Source organism: Oncorhynchus nerka, linkage group LG19, assembly GCF_034236695.1.
Source record: "Oncorhynchus nerka isolate Pitt River linkage group LG19, Oner_Uvic_2.0, whole genome shotgun sequence".
In the NCBI taxonomy this organism is placed as follows: Eukaryota; Metazoa; Chordata; class Actinopteri; order Salmoniformes; family Salmonidae; genus Oncorhynchus; species Oncorhynchus nerka.
Genome location: NC_088414.1, coordinates 25996925 through 26018201, shown reverse-complemented (window position 1 = coordinate 26018201; position 21277 = coordinate 25996925). Strand labels below are relative to the sequence as shown.

Sequence of the window (21277 nt, the reverse complement as noted above, 5' to 3'; positions counted from 1 at the left end):
ATTGGAGGACCTAGACCTACACTTTGACACATTGTGGAGCATTGTACGATGTATAGTTTTTTTTTTTATCGATAAAAACGAAGTCCCTTAATAGAGTAAAAAAAAATAATACCTCGATTTAAAAAAAATAAAATATGAAGTTGAACATGTGCTCTTTATGACAGAATGAACAATTAAAATGATATCACTGCCAGTTTTGGCTTTGTGCACCAAAAGAGTATCTCCATTAACCAATACGTAAAGAGTAATATTAGAAGATGAATTTGGAAGCACTTTGGCCACCCTGAAGACTAGATGTCATACCCAAGCATTTCTGGAATATTGTCAGGCATTACATTAATTTGAGCAAATACACAAATGTATGTACAGTACCAGTCAGAAGTTTGGACACACCTACTCTTTCCAGGGTTTTTCTTAATTTTACTATTTTACATTGTAGAATAATAGTGTAGACATCAAAACTATGAAATTACACATGGAATTTGTGATTCTTCAAAGTAGCCACCTTTTGCCTTGATGACAGCTTTGCACACTCTTGGCATTCTCTCTACCAGCATCATGAGGTAGTCACCTGGAATACATTTCAATTAACAGGTGTACCTTGTTAAAAGTTACATTTGTGGAATTTATTTCCTTCTTAATATATTTGAGCCAATCAATCAGTTGTGTTGTGACAAGATAGGGGTGGTATACAGAAGATAGCCCTATTTGGTAAAAGACCAAGTACATATTATTGTAAGAACAGCTCAAATAAGCAGAGAAACGACAGTCCATCATTACTTTAAGACATGAAGGTCAATCAATCCACAAAATGTCAAGAACTTTGAAAGTTTCTTCAAGTGCAGTCGCAAAAACCATCAAGTGCTATGATGAAACTGGCTCTCATGAGGACTGCCACAGGAAAGGAAGACCCAGAGTTAACTCTGCGGCAGAGGATAAGTTCATTAGAGTTACCAGCCTCAGATATTGCAGCCCAAATAAATGCATCACAGAGTTCAAGTAACAGACATCTCAACATCAACTGTTCGGAGGAGACTGTGTGAATCAGGTCTTCATGATCGATTTGCTTAAAAGAAACCACTACTAAAGGACACCAATAATAAGAAGAGACTTGCTTGGGCCAAGAAACACAAGCAATGGACATGAGACCAGTGGCAATCTGTCCTTTGGTCTGATGAGTCCAAATTTGAGATATTTGGTTCCAACCGCTGTGTCTTTGTGAGACGCAGAGTAGGTGAACGGATGATCTCCGCACATGTGATTCCCACCGTGAAGCATGAAGGAGGAGGTGTGGGGGTGCTTTTCTGGTGAAATGGTCTGTGATTTATTTAGAATTCCAGGCACACTTAACCAGCATGGCTACCACAACGATATGCCATCCCTTCTGGTTTGTGTTTAGTGGGACTATCATTTGTTTTTTAACGAGAATGACCCAACACACCTCCAGGCTGTGTAAGGGCTATTTGACCAAGAAGGAGAGTGATGGAGTGCTGCATCAGATGACCTGGCCTCCACAATCACCCGACCTCAACTCAACTGAGATGGTTTGGGATGAATTGGACCGCAGATTGAAGGAAAAGAAGCCAACAAGTGCTCAGCATATGTGGAAACTGCTTAAAGACTGTTGGAAAAGCATTCCAGGTGAAGCTGGTTGAGAGAATGCCAAGAGTGTGCAAAGCTGTCATAGTTTTGAAGTATTCACTATTAGAAAATTGTAAAAAATAAAGAAAAACCCTTGAATGAGTAGGTGTGTCCAAAACGTCTGACTGGTACTGCACATGCATCTCTGGAGTACATTTTAAGGCATTACATCCATTTTAGCAAAGGTGCAAATGTATCTACATGTATTTGGCATAAATATTTAACCTCCACGTAAAATGTTTTTTTTTTTTTTCAAATGGGGAGGAAAAGAACATGCATAACATTAGGAGAGTGTTTGGAGTAGAGAGCCATGAGAAAAAGGCCACATTTTAAAAGGTGAATGTTGAGGGTGTTAGGTCTTACAAAGGTGCCATTTCCTTGCGGAAGGACAATGGTCTTCTCCAGGCTGCTCATCACAATCCTCCACAGCTCCTTCAGAACCCGCTTCAGAACCGTCTTCTCACACGCCGAGGCAAACAGCGTCAACCTGCATACATACACACACTCAATGTATGTTGTGCCATGCAACATGGCACAACATACTGACAATAACACCTTTGACTTCATAGAGAAGGACCTAAAATGTACACCACCAAAACAGTGACCATAGCAAAGCAGGAGAGAATCAAGGGGTCCACTCACTTTGAATCCAAGAAGTCCATGAGTGGCCGCAGCATGTTGTCGGAGTCGGCCTCCACCACGTTGTGGCTGTTGGCATTGACTGGGCCCTTGATCTGATAGAGCAGAGAGGCCATCTGTCTCATACAGTCATCAATATGGACCTGGAAACTATAGGAGAGAAAGGAGCCACAGAGGTTATGGGTCAGAGCAAAAAAATTGACTACAGAGTCTGTGTGCAAGAGACTACAGTACAAACATTAGGAATGAGTGAGTTGTAGAGTATGGGGAGAGTGTACATGTTTGAATCTTGGGACTGTGTGTGTGTGGGTGTGTGTACCTGTTTCCAAATGTGGTACTCAGCTCATCCAGCACATTGTTCAGCTTGACCTGAAGCTCGTTCAGGAGGTCACTAGCGTCTGTGTCCAGCTGCAGATGGACAGACAGGCAGAAAGAGAAAGGCATAAAGGTAGACATTAAGGCAGACAGACGCAGAGAAGACAGTCTGATAAGTACGAGTACGGCACGTTCGACTTTACCATGTAACATGTTATATCAGCATGATTCTCACAAACCAGAGAACACACACACTGTAAAGTAGAGCACATGATAATCCATCATCAATGGAGGAAAAGTGATTTTCGCCAGTAAATTAACGAGCACGGCAAGAAAAGGCATCAAACATTTTCATAGAACGTGAAAATAGGACATGTTTGACGGAAGTAGTGAGATTCCCCATAATGGCAATGCACAACATGTCACTGCTACTTCTTTTCTATTTAATTATAGTCACTCTGTTTTATTAGACACACACTCCTGCAGAATAATCCACCTTTTCGCATGTAATAATCACCACCTTCAAAGAAATATGATTAAAGAAAATGAAGTTTTATTATGACAGCAGATTCATGATATTGACTCAGAAGTATACACTATTAGAGGAGCCACCAGGTGTCACGTGTCCCAGATCTACAACCACAGCATCGGTCTGACAGAAACCATCTCACAGAGGCCTAAAGCAACCCCAGCCAGACAGATGACAACATGATGTGGCCCATTCAGCTAATACTCCAATAAGCCAGCTGATACATGGACTGCCAGGGACTAGACTACATGTCTAGGGTGTAGACGAGGGTACAGTATAGGACAGCTGTGGGGGAGACTACTTAATGAGTTCTGCACCAGTGGATACAAGGAAGGCTTACAAGGGCTATAGGGAGAGACAGAGTATGTTTTTCATGAGCATCCTGTGTGCGTGTATACTGCTGAGTAAGTGACTGTTAGTGACTGTGATGCACGAGTGTGTTAGTGTGGATCGCCACTCACTGAGGATGTCACATCCTCACTACACTCACCTTTACCTCTTTCTTTTCAGGCTATCCGAGAGCGGTAGGGAAGAAAAGATACGGCAACATGTACTGCCATCTCTTATGAAGAGATCGCATTGAGTAAAAACAACCCACACTGCTAGGAATATATGGCAAATACCTGAAGAGCAAGTAAATCTTTTGACCAATGAACCAGTGTCATTTTTTGTGAGCAGCATAGCTACCCCTCAACTACACAACGCAGGGAGAAAGACACACACTAACCCACCTTTTCCTCTGATTCCTAAAGGCTCTATAGAGGGTGAACCATAAAATTAGGAATTAGAGTAATTTAATAGGATCTCTGTGGGGTTAACTTTATTCCACAGACTCCATGTGCAGTCTTCTAATGATAACATAAACCAACCAGAGTCTTTCTATCCACATAATCAGTTATGACCTGCTGGTCATGTGGGAGGTGAGTTACATACTCTATCTACAACACCACTTTGGTAACTATCAAACTGCCCCCAATCAAAAGGGAATGCACAACCACCTTATCTTCCTCATTATCCTCCTGCTTGTCAATATTTAGCAGTGAAGGAAATATCTATTTACACTCAAGTTATCAAACTTTTCTGCTACAATTCAATCATGGGTGTGTAAACCAATACTAAGGGATTACTAAGCCAAACTACTTTACTCAACATCCGATAACTCAGTTACAACTCAGTAAGAATGGGACAATAATTCAGAATGAAGCCGGTCCTCTTCATACTTAACATACAGTACCAGTCAAAAATTTGGACACACCTACTCATTCAAGGGCTTAATATTCAATATTTAAATATTTTCTACATTGTAGAATAATAGTGAAGACATCAAAACTATGAAATAACACATCAAGAATATGGGAAAAATTGACTTATTGACAATGAAAAAGGTGGGACTGCTGTTCCCTTGTCATATTACTGCTACATGTACTATCAAATTTGCGTTGCAAATATTGGGTTGCGACAGACAACCTGGTTCAATTTAGGTCCTGAGGCAAAATCAGTTGAGAACCGCTGCTCTAAATCATGTGGACCATCTCCATACCATTGCTTCCTTGTTTGCTAACTGGTACAGAAAGACACAAATACCATGTTCATGACCTTGTCTATGAAGAGCAGTTTCAACATCATTGAACCATATGTTCACACATAACAAATAATTGAGATTCTTTATTTCTCTAGGTGTGATGCCAGAGTAGCACATCATTCACTCCTTTAAATCCAAACCTGCTAACACCAAAGTCTGCTCAACTAGCTGCATGAGCCTAGAGACACACTGAGCCTGTAGACTTCTCCAGCAGGTTCCTGGTGGTCCGTAGCACAGTGAGGAAGAACACTGTTCACCCCCACTCGCCACCCCAGCTCCATCTTACCCATCTGTGGAAGAAGCCATTTGTTATTATCTCTTCCTATACATAGTGTCGCTGCTTACCCGTTTGGCACCCATTGACTCAAACATCTTCTCCAGCTGGATCCGCAACTGCTGCACATTATTCATCAGTACACACGTCTACACAGGGGGAGAGAGAGGTACAGAGACCCGTTTAAAACTCTGCAAAAAACCCCCACCAATGATATGTTGTGTAAGGCAGGATATGAAGACTTACAATCTTCTCTTTGTCAGAGTAGGAGGGGAAGCTCTTGGTCAGAATGGCACTGTACTGCAGAAGAACTTTGGCAATAGTCTGTGGGGAGGAAAACAAGTAATTAAACTGTCCAACTAACTATGGGTGACATGTCCTTGGAAATATATTTCATCAAACCACTAAATGACCGTCATCCTTTTCTGTGAATGCGAAGTGGTCTTTTTACACAGGCTAGAGGCTAGGGTGGTTATTCTGTAAAGTTAAAGTAAGGGTATGTATGTGAGGTTACTGCCAAAAGGCCTCTGAAAGTATGAATGTATTCCCTGGATGTATTCTTTGTGATGCAGAACCACAGTCTCTCTATAAGCTGTGCCAGGCCAGGCTAGCCCCAGGGATCTAGCCCCAGGGAGAAGGAGAGAGGGTATATTAAATGATGTTGTCCCATTAGTAATTTTGATTTAATGAGAACATATCATATCCAATTCCTTTTAGACAAATGTGAAAGTCCCTCAGTCCCTCAAAAGTCCCTCCGGCTACTTTTATTGAAATGTGATTTACCGGGGCTCATATCTGTAATAAGCGTACACTACTCTCAAATAAGAAAAGCAATGGTAAGGATTTCTCTGAAGGGCAGAGTTGGCTGTTTTCAGGCCTAGAAAATGCTCTGGGCGGGCATGAATCACTTTAATAAGATTTGGGGATGTTTCAAAGGTTTGAGCCAGTGTTGTCGTACTTGAGACCGGTCTCAGTCCCAAGACCACGTATAGAGTGTCTGGGTGTGGAACACATTTTTATTCAGTCTTGACTTGGCCTTGGACAGTGAGTACTCATCATTTCTTCCTGAGACCAGCAGAGTAAAACACTCCATATATCAGCTTCCATTCAGCCAGGCAAAATATATACACTAATTTCATGAAACATACAGTGCATTTTGAAAGTATTCAGACCCCATGACTTTTTCCACATTATGTTACAGCCTCATTCTAAAATTGATTCAATATTTTTCAATCTACACACAACACCCCATAATGACAAAGCAAAAGCAAGTTTAGACATTTTTGCAAATTTATAAAACATGTAAAAACAGATATACCTTATTTCCGTAAGTATTCAGACCCTTTACTCAGTACTTTGTTGAAGCACCAACACTCCCTACCGAGTTCCAAACTGCCTCTGGAAACAATGTCAGCACAATAATTGTTTTCGGGAGCTTCATGAAATGGATTTCCATGGCCAAGCAGCCGCACACAAGCCTAAGATCACCATGCGCAATGCCAAGAGTCGGGTGGAGTGGAGTAAAGCTTGCCACCGTTGGACTCTGGAGCAGTGGAAACGCATTCTCTGGAGTGATGAACCACGTTTCACCATCTGACAGTCCAACGGACAAAACTTGGTTTGGTGGATGCCAGGAAAACACTACCTGACCCAATGTATAGTGCCAACTGTAAAGTTTGGTGGAGGAAGAATAATGGTCTGGGGCTGTTTTTCGTGGTTCAGCCTCAGTTCCAGTGAAGAGAAATCTTAATGCTACAGCATACAATGGGAAGGCAGCGTAGCCTAGTGGTTAGAGCGTTGGCCTAGGAACGGAAAGGTTGCAAGATCGAATCCCCGAGCTGACAAGGTACAGATCTGTCGTTCTGCCCCTGAACAAGGCAGTTAACCCACTGTTCCTAGGCCGTCATTGAAAGTAAGAATTTGTTCTTAACTGACTTGCCTAGTAAAATAAAGGTAAAATAGAAAATTACATTCTAGACGATTCTGTGCTTCCAACTTTGTGGCAACAGTTTGGGGAAGGCCCTTTCCTGCTTCAGCATGACAATATACCCTGTGCATAAAGCGAGGTCCATACAGAAATACTTTTTCGAGATCGGTGTGGAAGCCCTGACCTCAACCCCATCTAACACCTTTGGGATAAATTGGAACGCTGACTGAGAGCCAGGCCTAATCGCCAAACATCAGTGCTCGACCTCACTAATGGAAAATTACTGCTCCCAATTGCACAGTGACCCGTTGGCCTTCAAAAAGTCCCAATGGCTGACTTAGCTAGCTAGATTTATCTCCCCAGAGACCACCAAAGACAAATCCTGATTATAACTTTTTTCCTCTTTAGTTTTAACCCTTTCCTTTCTAACAAACACTGAAGAGTTTAAATTAGAACATCATTGAAAAGATTAATATAATAATAATTATTGTTGTAATTTTATAAATCCTTAGCTTTTCACTGAAAGCGTAGAAGGCCACACTATATTTGGGATAGTAATCATTTGTAGAGTGGCTCTATCTTCCTTCAGCATGCATTTATTCGGAATGTCTAAAGCATCTACATGTTATTCTGAAACATGAACACAAAAATACTGGACATTTTGTCACGGTGACAATTTGACAGAATTACAGTCATGGTCTTGAAATGGATTCAAATTTTTCAGGTCTTGGCTCAGTCTCGACCCCCCCCCCACTCCCCGTCTTGGTCTTGACTCAGACTCGATATGCTCTGGTCTTGGATCGCTCTCGCTTTAGGTGGTCTTGAACACAACACTAGTTTGAGCAAATGCCAAACTCTGCCTCCCATTGTTTGAAAAAACATTTCAAGCCAAAACTCCAAATAAAGCATGACCCAGGACGAGGCTCCCTAACATGAATCTCACAGAGGGTGGAGATATGAGAGAGCAATCTATCCCTCCAGGCATTGCTCTACAGTACACACAGTTCTGACAGGTAGGTAGGTACGATGCAGAGGATAAGGTTACCTTGGCGAATCGTCGGCTGTAGTGAGCCATGACCTTGGGGTCAGGACAGTCCAGTTTCTTGATGATCTCAAAGCTCTGGTTGAGCTGGGTGAATACGTCCACCACCGAGCAGGAGAAAAGAGCATGCTCAGATGTCTGCTGGAACTGGGAGGAGAAGGGGATGAAGACAAAGGTAACTATATAGTTTATAGTGAATAACTGACAAAGATGTAAGGGACAATCAACGAGCGGCTATGCATATTATCGAAAATAATGAACAATGTGGAAGGTGCGTTCCATGACACCTTCCACAGTGGAAGGAGTGGAACTGACCTTGCACGGAGTTGCATTATTTTCCAGAGAACGCATAGAGCCCCGAGTTGATTATCCATTTCATAATTCAACACATTTGCCACTAGAAATGTGTTCATTTGTTGGTAGAAATGAGTTCAACATCCACTGAAGTAGTTAAAGTTTACTAGATAGCTACAGTAGTTGCATTGGTAACTAAACAGTTAAAATAGTTTAGCTAACCAAACCATTAGTCCTAGCTTGCTATTATGAAAATCGAAATCAACAATGCCAATAAATGTTTTTAATTCCACTTTTGCTTTCAAAAGCAGCTCAAACAAAGCATGTAAGAATTAACTAATAGCCATTGAATTCTACCATGCTGATATACCATGCGCTATAGGGAATTATAAAGTGGGTGGTTCGAGCACTGAATGCTGATTGGCTGAAAGCCGTGGTATATCAGACCATATACCATGGGTATGACAAAACATTTATTTTTACTGTTCTAATTACATTAGTAACTAGTTTATAATAGCAATAAGGCACCTTAGGGTTTGTGGTATATGGCTAAGGGCTGTTTCCAGGCACTTCGTGTTGCGTTGTGCCTGAGAACAGCCCTGGGTCGTGGTATATAGACAATATACCACATCCCCTTGTGCCTTATTGCTTAAATAACTACTACCAGTTACTCACTCCATCTTTCTTGTCTCTCTCCAGAGCTCCGTGCATGAACTCCATGGAAACGTACTCATTCTCATCCAGCCACTGCAGCACAAACTGTAAGAACCACCTGAAAGAATGAAGTAAGGGGTAAAAAAGGGTGAACCTATTTTTGGACATTTCTGTTAAGTTTAGAAAACTCATGGTTAACTCACGATGGGTAGTCGGGGACAACGCTATTGAAGGTTGGCAGGTCTTTCACATACTCGTTGTACAGCCACTTGACCTTGAAGTGCAGGTTCATGTAGTCAGCACTCTTACACAGCCGGTGTTTCTCATGCTCTGTGGCGACAAACACACCAGTGGGAGTTTGTGTCTCTCTAAGTGTGTGTTTGTGTGTGTGCGCATGTCTGAGCGTGTACAGTCGTGGACAAAAGTTTTGAGAATAACACAAATATTAATTTCCACGAAGTTTGCTGCTTCAGTGTCGTTAGATTGTTCTTCCGGCGCCGACAGAGATGGCCGCGTCGCGTTCCTAGGAAACTATCAAGTATTTTGTTTTTTTTACGTGTTATTTTTTACATTGGTACCCCAGGTAATCTTAGGTTTTATTACATACAGTCGGGAGGAACTACTGGACATAAGAGCAACGTCAACTCACCATCGTTACGACCAGGAATAGGACTTTCCCGAAGCGGATCCTCAGTTTTGCCCACCACCCAGGACAATGGATCGGATCCCAGCCGGCGAACCAAAACAACGAAGCCGTAAAAGAGGCAGACGAAGCAGTCTTCTGGTCAGGCTCCGGAGACAGGCACATTGCGCACCACTCCCGAGCATACTACTCGCCAATGTCCAGTCTCTTGACAACAAGGTTGATGAAATCCGAGCAAGGGTAACATTCCAGAGAGACATAAGAGACTAACGTTCTTTGTCTCACGGAAACATGGCTCACTCGAGACACGCTATCGGAGTCGGTACAGCAAGGTGGTTTCTTCACGCATCGAGCCGACAGAAACAAGCATCTTTCTGGTAAGAAGAGGGGCGGGGGGGTATGCCTTATGATGTTTTACCTGGAGAGAAGAGGCTTCTTTGCTGCCCTTCGTGACACCAGGCCATCCTCCAAAAGTATTCACCTCACTGTGCGTGCAGATGCACTCACACCTGCCTGCAGCCATTCCTGAGCAAGCTCTGTACTGGTGGTGCCCCAATCCCGCAGCTGAATCAACTTTAGGAGATGGTCCTGGCGCTTGCTGGACTTTCTTGGGTGCTCTGAAGCCTTCTCCACAACAATTGAACCGCTCTCCTTGAAGTTCTTGATGATCCGATAAATGGTTGATTTAGGTGCAATCTTACTGGCAGCAATATCCTTGCCTGTGAAGCCCTTTTTGTGCAAAGCAATGAGGACGGCACGTGTTTCCTTGCAGGTAACCATGCTTGTCAGAGGAAGAACAATGATTCCGAGGACCACCCTCCTTAAGAAGCTTCCAGTCTGTTATTTGAACTCAATCAGCATGACAGAGTGATCTACCGCCTTGTCCTCGTCAACACTCACACCTGTGTTAACGAGAGAATCACTGACATGATGTCAGCTGGTCCTTTTGTGGCAGGGCTGAAATGCAGTGGAAATGTTTTTTGGGGATTCAGTTCATTTGCATGGCAAAGATGGACTTTGCAATTAATTGTAATTCAACTGATCACTCTTCATAACATTCTGGAGTTTATGTAAATTGCCATCATACAACCTGAGGCAGAAGAATGTGAAAATTAATATTTGTGTCATTCTCAAAACTTTTGGCCACGACTGTACAAGTGTGCATAAATATGCACCCATGTACAGTGCCATCAGAAAGTATTCACACCCGTTGACTTTTTCTAAATGTTGTGTTATACCCTCAATTTTAAATGGATGAAATTGAGATTTAGTTTCACTGGCCTACACACAATATCCCATAATGTCAATGTGGAATTATGCTAATTACACATTTTTACAAATTAATAAAAAATGAAAGGCTGACATGTCTTGAGTCAAAAGTACTCAACCCCTTTGTTATGGCAAGCATAAATAAGTTCAGGAGAAAAATGTGCTTAACAAATCACATAAAAAGTTGCATGGACTCTGTGTGCAATAGTGTTTAACATGATTTTTGAATGACTACCCCATCTCTGTACCCCACACATACAATTATCTGTCTGAAATTCACTGCTCAACCGAGGAACCAAACACAGGTTCAACCACAAAGACCAGGGAAGTTTTCCAATGCCTTGCAAAGGGCACCTATTGGTAGATGGGTAAAAAAAAGCAGACACTGAATATCCCTTTGAGCATGGTGAAGTTATTCATTACACTTTGGATGGTGTATCAATACACCCAGTCACTACAAAGATACAGGTATCCTTCCTAACTCAGCTGCTGGAGAGGAAGGAAATCACTCAGGGATTTCCATGAGGCCAATGGTGACTTTAAAACAGTAACAGAGTTTAATGGCTGTGATAGGAGAAAACTGAGGATGGATCAACAACATTGTAGTTACTCCACAACACTAACCTAAATGACAGAGTGAAAAGGATGCATCCTGTTTGCAATCAGGCACTAAAGTAAAACTGCAAAACAATTGGCAAAGACATTTACTTTATGTATACAAATACGAAGTGTTATGTTTGGATCAAATCCAATACAACACATTACAGAGTACAACTTCATACTTTCAAGCATGGTGGTGGCTGCATCATGTAATGGGTATGCTTGTTATCTGCAAGGACTAGGGAGTTTTCTTTTATAAGAAGAAACAGAATAGAGCTAAGCACAGTCAAAATCCTAGAGGAAAACCTCTTCTTCGCAACAGACACTGGGAGACAAATTCTAATTTCAGCGGGACAATAACCTAAAACACAAGATCTAATATACACAGGAGCTGCTAACCAAGACGACCATTAATGTTCCTGCGTGGTCTAGTTACAGTTTTCACTTAACATAAATCGACTTGAAAATCGATGGGAAGACCTGAAAATGGCTGTCTAGCAATGATCAACAACCAACTTGACAGAGCTTGAAGAATTTTTTAAAGAATAATGTGCAGATATTGTACAGTCCAGGTGAGCAAAGCTCTTAGAGACTTACCCAGAAAGACACAGCTGTAATCGCTGAGAGATCTGTCATTGGGAGAGTGTGAACATTTTCATGTGGACAGGGGGAAGTGGAGATACTACTTAGAGATATACAGTCCACCTGTGGGGAGAGGAGTTATAGAGAGGTCCTGGAAGACATAAGCAGCTTTCACACCCAGCACATATCGCGCTCTCGCTCTGCACCGCATGGGGCTCTCCTGTATCACACATCCCCAGAACTCCTCCATCCTCCCCTGGGATACAGCTCTCTTTATTCCTCATACCCTCATTCCTCTCTCCATACTCGGCTTCAGTGTAGCTTGCTCCCTATTCTTCTTCAAGCATTAAAAATGATTCTCTAACCACAGCAATGAAATGAGAGAACAGACGGAATATGTAAAACATAGGAACTCTGACCACAGTGAAAGAAGTGGAGGAGATTCTGCAACACTGAGGACAATTTAATTATTTAAAAATGTGTCTTTATCACTAAAAGTAGAACCTATGTAGGTTTTTAAAATTTGTTTTATTCAATTGTCCTCCAAGTGTGGCTGGATTTTATCTCTTCAGTTTGCTCCTCAATTCATGCACCTTGGTTGGAAAGCGAGGTAGTGGCAGTGATCCCTCCTTTTACCACAGTGAAAGAAACAAACAATGGCCTTCCCTAGATAATTAACTCGCCATCTCCATTGGAAATGGCAGTTTTCCCTGGAAACACAGATCTAACTGTCGGGGATTGTGGGGTTCTGGGAGGAGAACAGGACTAGGGGAGTGATGGTGGGGTTGATGCTCTTACCAGCATAAAACATCTGCCTAAAGACAGTGGAATTCAGATGTGAATAGAATACAGAGAAATGATCAAGGACGAAGGAAGGAAATGAAAGAGAAGAAAAAGGCAACACAAATAGAAAGAAATATAGCAAGATAGAAGTGAAAAGATGGAGATGAGCCATACAGAACTGATGAATACAAATGGCTTGCCAGACTATGAATAAAGCCAATAGAATTAACGATCAATGGAAATAGTGTTTTTTCTGTAATAGGGAATTATTTATCAATGGGTCAGAGACATGGGAGGAATTTGTCTATACGGTGAGCCTGAAGTAGGATACTCGATATTTGGCCATTGGTCCAGTTGTACTGCAAGGACTTCTAATTGGTCACCACAGGCTAGGGCCGGGTTATAAAACTAGATCCTGTCCCTTTGTTCTGGGGAGATAATCACAGGAAAGAACCACAGGAGAGAGTCTCAGGAGAGCTTCACTGAGGACAGGGGAGAATGATCATCTACTTCCAAGCATAATTTGTCCTATTTGAATAAACCTATTTTCCGCACTTAATTTGCTTTGGAGTCGGTGTGGTAGAAGTCAAATTATATTCAACACTAAAATACATGATTACTAATGGCTAAGAGAAAACTGTCACCTACTGTAGCATAGCATAATAAGAGGGTCTACTCTATCGTCTCACTTGTCAGTCTTACCCTGAAGCCACTGGTAATGATCAACATTATCCATTACTGAAAGACAGACAAAGGAGAAAAGACAAGGCTGAGACAGAGAAAGAGCCACAGACAGCGAGTGGAGCCGGCAGAGACTGGGGAGATGTATTTTCCTTTTACTGTTGCTTAGAGTCTACAGTACAATCCACAGGTATCCTCTTGCGCTCATTCTTTCACCATATAGCTACAACATATGCAAACACACCCAGAAAAGGGACCCAAGTAGGGCCAACAAAGTCTAGGATATAGTAGCAGTGGTTTAGGACCTTGACCCCAAAATGTCTGCCTGGCTCCTGAGAGGGAATCTGTGGAGACTCACCCTCCATGGCATACTTCATGTCCTGGGAGAACAGCATCCACATGACCTCAGCACACACCTTCCCCACATTCAGCTCCTGAGGGAACCTGGAGGAGAAATGGCACAGAGCAGCATTAGATACTGGAAATAGAACATTAACCTCTTGCTTCTACTTGGGACGCTTGCGTCCCAACTAGAGCTCTGGAAATGCAAATGCGCTACGCTAAATGCTAATAGTATTAGTTAAAACTCAAAAGTTCATTAAAATACACATGCAGGGTATCAAATTAAAGCTACACTCGTTGTGAATCCAGGCAACAAGTCAGATTTTTAAAATGCTTTTCGGCGACAGCATGAGAAGCTATTATCTGATAGCATGCACCAATACACTACAACACAAAAGCACAGCAGGGGACGTAAACAAAATAATTAGCATTTCGGCGTTACACAAACCGCACAATAAAATAGAAAACAGTCATTACCTTTCACCATCTTCTTTGTTGGCACTCCTAGATGTCCCATAAACACTATTGGGTCTTTATTTCTATTAAATCGGGCCATATAAAGCCAAGATATCGTTATATGTAGACTGTGTGATAAACGAAAAAAACAGCGATTTCACAACGTAACGTCATTTTTTAAAATTCAAAAAGTAGACGATAAACTTTCACAAAACACTTCGAAATACGTTTGTAATGCTACTTTAGGTATTAGTAAACGTTAATAAGCGATAAAAATCATCCGTAGGCGATGTATATATCATTAGCTGTCGTCTTGGAAAAAATTTCACGAGAGAGCTCTTCCGGAATGATCTGGGCGGAGACCGGAGGTAAGTGGTGCCCCTGTTTCGGTTCAACCAAGAATCAAAGATGATTCAATTCACAAGACTCTAGACAACATGGGGATGCTGTGGGAGTTGAATGCTCGGTCTTATCTAATTCGGCTCACTGTTAACAATTGCTGGAAGTGGCGCAAGGATATTTATTTCCATTTTCTGTGATCAGGTTTTCCTGCGCTTTCCGATGTAACGCACGTTATGTTATAGCCACAGTCGTGATTTAACCAGTTTTAAAAACGTCCGAGGGTTTCCTATCCACACATTCTAACCATATGAACGTACTATATTCCTGGCATGAGTAGCAGGGCGCTGAAATGTTGCGCGATTTTTAACAAAATGTTCAAAAAAGTAGAGGGTAGGAGCAACAGGTTAAAACATAAATCATTAGTACATTAGTTAGGTAATAGTAATTTAATACTAACTGGCTGAGGACGGGTGTGTAGGAGTTCCTGTCCTCCTCTACGATGGAGACGATGAGGGTGATCAGTTTGGGCCAGAAGTCCAGGTTCTTGATGCTGGGGCCCTGCTCCTCCAGGGGAAGATCCTCTTTGTGCTGGACAAGAACACAACCACACAGTCAAACTAACACAGCTTGTTCTGGGCCAGAACACAACCATAACCACACTCCAAGTCAGACAAAACTCTGCATGAAACACAACACTGCTGTATTAAATTAATATCCCTTGTCATATGAATAACCTGCATTTAGTCCATTTGTGTAAAAAAAAATTAAGGGGCCTAGACAGCTGCCCTGTGGAATTCCTGATTCTCCCTGGATTATGTTGGAGAGATTTCCATTTTATTTATTTTATTTTTATTTCACCTTTATTTAACCAGGAAGGCAAGTTGAGAACAAGTTCTCATTTACAATTGCGAACTGGCATTAAGGAACACCCTCTGTGTTCTGTTAGACGGGTAACTCTTTATCCCCAATATAGCAGGGGGTGTAAAGCCATAACACGTGTGTTTTTCCATCAGCAGACTATGATCGATAATGTCAAAAGCCACTCAAGTCCAACAAAACAGCATCTTTTATCATACATTTCTCTCAGCCAACCATAAGTAATTTGTGTAAGTGCTGTGCTTGTTGAATGTCTTTCAATTCCTCAACAATCCACAGGGATTTACCAGTGTTTACAGTCACTTTCTTAATGGATGCATGCTTATTAGTAACTGGAATAAGCAATTTTGTAAATGTGTCAAGTGCAGCATCTGGCTGCTCCTCATTACACACCACAGACCAACAAATATCACAATATAGGAATCACTACAAAACTTATTGTATGACCCCTTATACACTATTTTCGGCCCAGGATTTGAAATTTTTGTTTTCCTAGATATGGCTACTATTGTGATCACTACATCCGATGGATTTGGATACTGCTTTAAACAATTCCTGTGCCGTTTGTAACTACCCTGGTAGGTTGACTGATAACCTGGACCAGATTGCAGACAATGAAGCTTGAAAGCCAGTCAATACTTACATCTCGCAGAAAAAATACCTGTCTGTTGATATCACATACATTATCAAGCATTTCACACGTTATTGAGATACTGACTGTTAGCACTTGGTGGTCTATAGCAGCTTCCCACCAGAATGGGCTTTAGGTGAGGCAGATGAACCTGTAGCCATATTACTTCAACATTATTTAACAAGAGATCCTCTCTAAGCTTTACATGAATGTGGTTCTCACCCAGAAAATATACCTCTGTCGATATCACATACATGGCACTGCAGTAGAAAGTGAGTAGAACCTGAGTGGGTCTGAGTGACTCACTGTGTCCAGCAGCTGGTACTGGCGGCTGTACAGCTCCTGGCAGTTGTTGAAGATGTAGTCATAGGTGGAGTTGAGACAGGCCTTGACACAGTCCCTCACCACCTGACTGGCTCTGGGGGGACTCTGCAGTTCCTGGACCTGGACGCCAGAGGGAAATGGTGACCATTTCAGGGAGAGAGAGAGAGAGAGAGAGAGAGAGGGCTTGCATAGCACTATCAACAGTCATTATTTTAGGTGGGGAGTTACTGTCATAACACACTGATTACAGATATCTGTACTAAGGAAGATAACAGAGCTATCTGTTTTACCAGAGATAGGAGTACTTCTGGATTATTTTATACTGAGAACCGAACCCTGAGTCTGTGTGTTTCATTTCCTTCTGAACCCTGGTGTAAGACTACCTTCATCCTGAAGAAGGTGATGCTAGTCAGGAGGTCTACAGTGGACTTGAGGTCTTGGAGACGGTCCTTACTGCTCGCAGGAAAGTTGTTCTGGATGAGAAGAAAAGGGGACCATTAGGAACACAGAGATAAAAGGGGGAAGATGTAGTTCAACCAACAAGTGCATTTTGAGGTTCAGGTGAAATATGTGTAACTCACCCTGTATGTGGAGAGGTCAATGCGTAAGGAGTTGTGGAGTTGATCCAAGAGCTTGACAAAGCGCTCTTTCTGTTGGAGAGAAAGTAAGAAAAATAGAAGTAAAAACAGAGCCTGTAATCTGGACCTATAGAGGATAGAGACATTTGTACATGATAGAGAGATGCGGAAACAAAAACACATTCAGAAAAAGGCATCCTGTGTTATAAAACAGGGTAGAAGCCAAGATGGTGTAATTGTGGAGAGGGATGTCAGTCAGGCAATACTCACTCCAAAGTTGGAGGCGGAAAAGCGGTCAGAGGCGGAGACGTTGGTGGAAGCGGTAGTGTGGGCGTAGAAGGCATTGATGTTGGCGAGCAGGGTGCTCATCACAGCGGGAACACCAGGACACATGTACTTAGAGGAGAGGCAGGCAAAGTTTCTAAACACACCAGCAGAGGGCACTACTGTCAGGGAGGGCTCAGAGACAGCAGCTCAATGGGACATGATGCTGTTTGTTGATGGATTCTATTCATTCATGTATTTATTATGTCTCTTGTACACAAATCAGAATGACTGATGTAATGTTCAGGTCAAAATGTTAATGGAATCAATTTGTTTATGTAATTGGAACCAATTTACACAAGATGGACATGTTCTTTCATTGTGGGACAAAATAATCTAGAGTATAGAATATTATGGGACGTTATGCATGTTATAACAACACTGCACAAGAGTAGGTCTATGTTTAGCTACCTAGCACCCTCACTGGGATCAGGCTTACACCGAATGAATCCTCCCTATGCGGGACGGCTGTTTCATTTCTCCCATCAAGCCCCTGCCCCATTCTAGCTGAGGGATGGCCACCTGAGTGTGCTTTATGTGAATGATGGACCCGGTTAACAGGCATCTGTATGGAGAATGGCACTTCATGGAGACCATTTATAATTGACTTTCCTTCATTTGGAGGCAGCCAGGGAATGACAACAGCATCAAATGGTTATTTCATAGTAGAGAGAGGGGGGAGAAAGGGAGACAGACCGAGAGCAAGATGGAGAGTGTGCGAGAGAGACAGTGCACGAGAGAGTGGTCTGCTCCCTCTGACTCACGTCATGGCCTGGTAGATGGACTCGATCCCGTAGCGCATGGCGAACTCATCCACTATCTCCTGTGACACCTCGTCAAAGTACACCTTCCAGGCATCGTCTCCTTTAGCATCGGGGATCCTTACTATCCCCTGGCCCAGAATGTCTGTTGAGTGGTGGAACAGGTTCTAGAAGGCAGACAGACATAATGTCAGTGTGATATAGAGACCCACAACTAGCTGTGCTTTTAGGGCTGGTTTAGGACTAGTTTTAATGTGATGTCTACAGTAATCATACTGTATGAACAGATATGTACTGAGTGTTGTACCTCGTGTAGACAGGTGTATTGGACGTGGTAGGGAGCTACTTTCTCCTCTCCCTTGATCTCCACGCTGATCTGTAGACGGATGGCCCCAGACACGGCTGACTTGTCTGTCCTCTTCTCTGTAACAATAGGCACACACGTCAGTGACTCAATTACTTCAATCTAGATCTGGCACACTAACCAGGTCTGCTAATCGACAGACAGACAGACAGACAAAAAGTATTTAGTCAGCCACCAACTGTGCAAGTTCTCCCACTTAAAAATACGAGAGGCCTGTAATTTTCGTCATAGGTACACTTCAACTACTATGACAGACAAAATGAAAAAAAAAAAAATACAGAAAATCACATTGTAGTATTTTTAATTAATTAATTTGCAAATTATGGTGGAAAATAAGTATTTGGTCAATAACAAAAGTTTCTCAATACTTTGTTATATACCCTTTGTTGGCAATGACAGAGGTCAAATGTTTTCTGTAAGTTTTCACACACTGTTGCTGGTATTTTGGCCCATTCCTCCATGCAGATCTCCGATAGAGCAGTGATGTTTTGGGGCTGTTGCTGGGCAACACAGACTTTCAACTCCCTCCAAAGATTTTCTATGGGGTTTAGATCTGGAGACTGGCTAGGCCACTCCAGGACCTCGAAATGCTTCTTACGAAGCCACTCCTTCGTTGCCCGGGCGGTGTGTTTGGGATCATTGTCATGCTGAAAGACCCAGCCACGTTTCATCTTCAATGCCCTTGCTGATGGAAGGAGGTTTTCACTCAAAATCTCACGATACATGGCCCCATTCATTCTTTCCTTTACACGGATCAGTCGTCCTGGTCCCTTTGCAGAAAAACAGCCCCAAAGCATGATGTTTCCATCCGCATGCTTCACAGTAGGTATGGTGTTCTTTGGATGCAACTCAGCATTCTTTGTCCTCCAAACACGACGAGTTGAGTTTTTACCAAAAGTTATATTTTGGTTTCATCTGACCATATGACATTCTCCCAATCTTCTTCTGGATCATCCAAATGCTCTCTAGCAAAATTCAGACGGGCCTGGACATGCACTGGCTTAAGCAGGGGGACAAGTCTGGCACTGCAGGATTTGAGTCCCTGGCGGCGTAGTGTGTTACTGATGGTAGGCTTTTTACTTTGGTCCCAGCTCTCTGCAGGTCATTCACTAGGTCCCCCTGTGTTGTTCTGGGATTTTTGCTCACCGTTCTTATGATCATTTTGACCCCGTGGGGTGAGATCTTATGTGGAGCCCCAGACCGAGGGAGATTATCAGTGGTCTTGTATGTCTTCCATTTCCTAATAATTGCTCCCACAGTTGATTTCTTCAAACCAAGCTGCTTACCTATTGCAGATTCAGTCTTCCCAGCCTAGTGCAGGTCTACAATTTTGTTTCTGGTGTCCTTTGACAGCTCTTTGGTCTTGGCCATAGTGGAGTTTGGAGTGTGACTGTTTGAGGTTGTGGACAGGTGCCATTAATACAGGTAACAAGTGGAGGACAGACGAGCCTCTTAAAGAAGAAGTTACAGGTCTGTGAGAGCCAGAAATCTTGCTTGTTTGTAGGTGACCAAATACTTATTTTCCACCATAATTTGCAAATAAATTCATTAAAAATCCTACAATGTGATTTTCTGGATTTTTTTTTCTCAGTCATAGTTGAAGTGTACCTATCATGAAAATTACAGGCCTCTCTCATCTTTTTAAGTGGGAGAACTTGCACAATTGGTGGCTGACTAAATACTTGTTTGCCCCACTGTACACACACACACACACACTGGTTTTTCCTTATTTGTACTATTTTCTACATTGTATATTAATAGTGAAGACATCAAAACTATGAAATAATACATATGGAATCATGTGTATGTATATATATATATATATATATATATATATATTTTAGATACTTCAAAGTAGCCACCCTTTGCCTTGATGACAGCTTGGCATTCTCTCAACCAGCTTCATGAGGAATGCTTTTCCAACAGTCTTGAAGGAGTTCCCACATATGCTAAGCACTTGTTGGCTGCTTTTCCTTCTCTCTGCCATTCGACTCATCCCAAACCACCTCAATTGGACTCTGAGGCATTTATTTGGGCTGCAGTTTCTGAGGCTGGTAACTCTGATGAACTTATCCTCTGCAGCAGTTAACTCTGGGTCTTCCTTTCCTGTGGCGGTCCTCATGAGAGCCAGTTTCATCACAGCACTTGAGTTTTTTTTGACTACACTGACTACACTGTCATAGGATGCCACCTTTCCAACAAGTCAGTTTGTCAAGAAACTTTCAGCATTCTTGAAGTTTTTCGGATTGGTTGACCTTCAAGTCTCAAATTAATGATGGGCTGTCATTTCCCTTTGCTAATTTGTGCTGTTCTTGCCATACTATGAATTTTAACAAATAGGGCTATCTTCTGTACACCACCTCTACAGTACCTTGCCACAAAACAACTGATTGGCTCTAACGCATTAGGAAGGAAATAAATTCCACACATTTAACTTAACAATGCACACCTTTTAATTGAAATGCATTCCCGGTGACTACCTCATGATGCTGGGTGAGAGAATGCCAAGAGTGTACAAAGCTGTCATCAAGGCAAAGGGTGGCTACTTTGAAGAATCTCAAATATAAAATATATTTAGACTTTTTTGTTAGTACATGATTCCTTATGTGTTATGTCATTGTTTTGATGTCTTCACTATTATTCTACAATGTAGAAAATAGTAAAATAAATAAAAATACTGGAATGAGGTGGTGTTATTTATATATATATAAATAAATAAAGGTATGTGGACACCCCTTTAGGTCACACCGGTTGCTGATAGGTATAGAAAAATCGGGCACACAGCCATGCAATCTCCAAAGACAAACACTGGCAGTAAAATGGC

At 42.1% G+C, this 21277-nt stretch overlaps 1 pseudogene; it reads right to left on the bottom strand.

Annotated features, from left to right (window-relative positions):
• Nucleotides 1-21277, bottom strand: part of LOC115101239 (protein unc-13 homolog B-like) — a 112113-nt pseudogene that overhangs the window by 8244 nt on the left and 82592 nt on the right.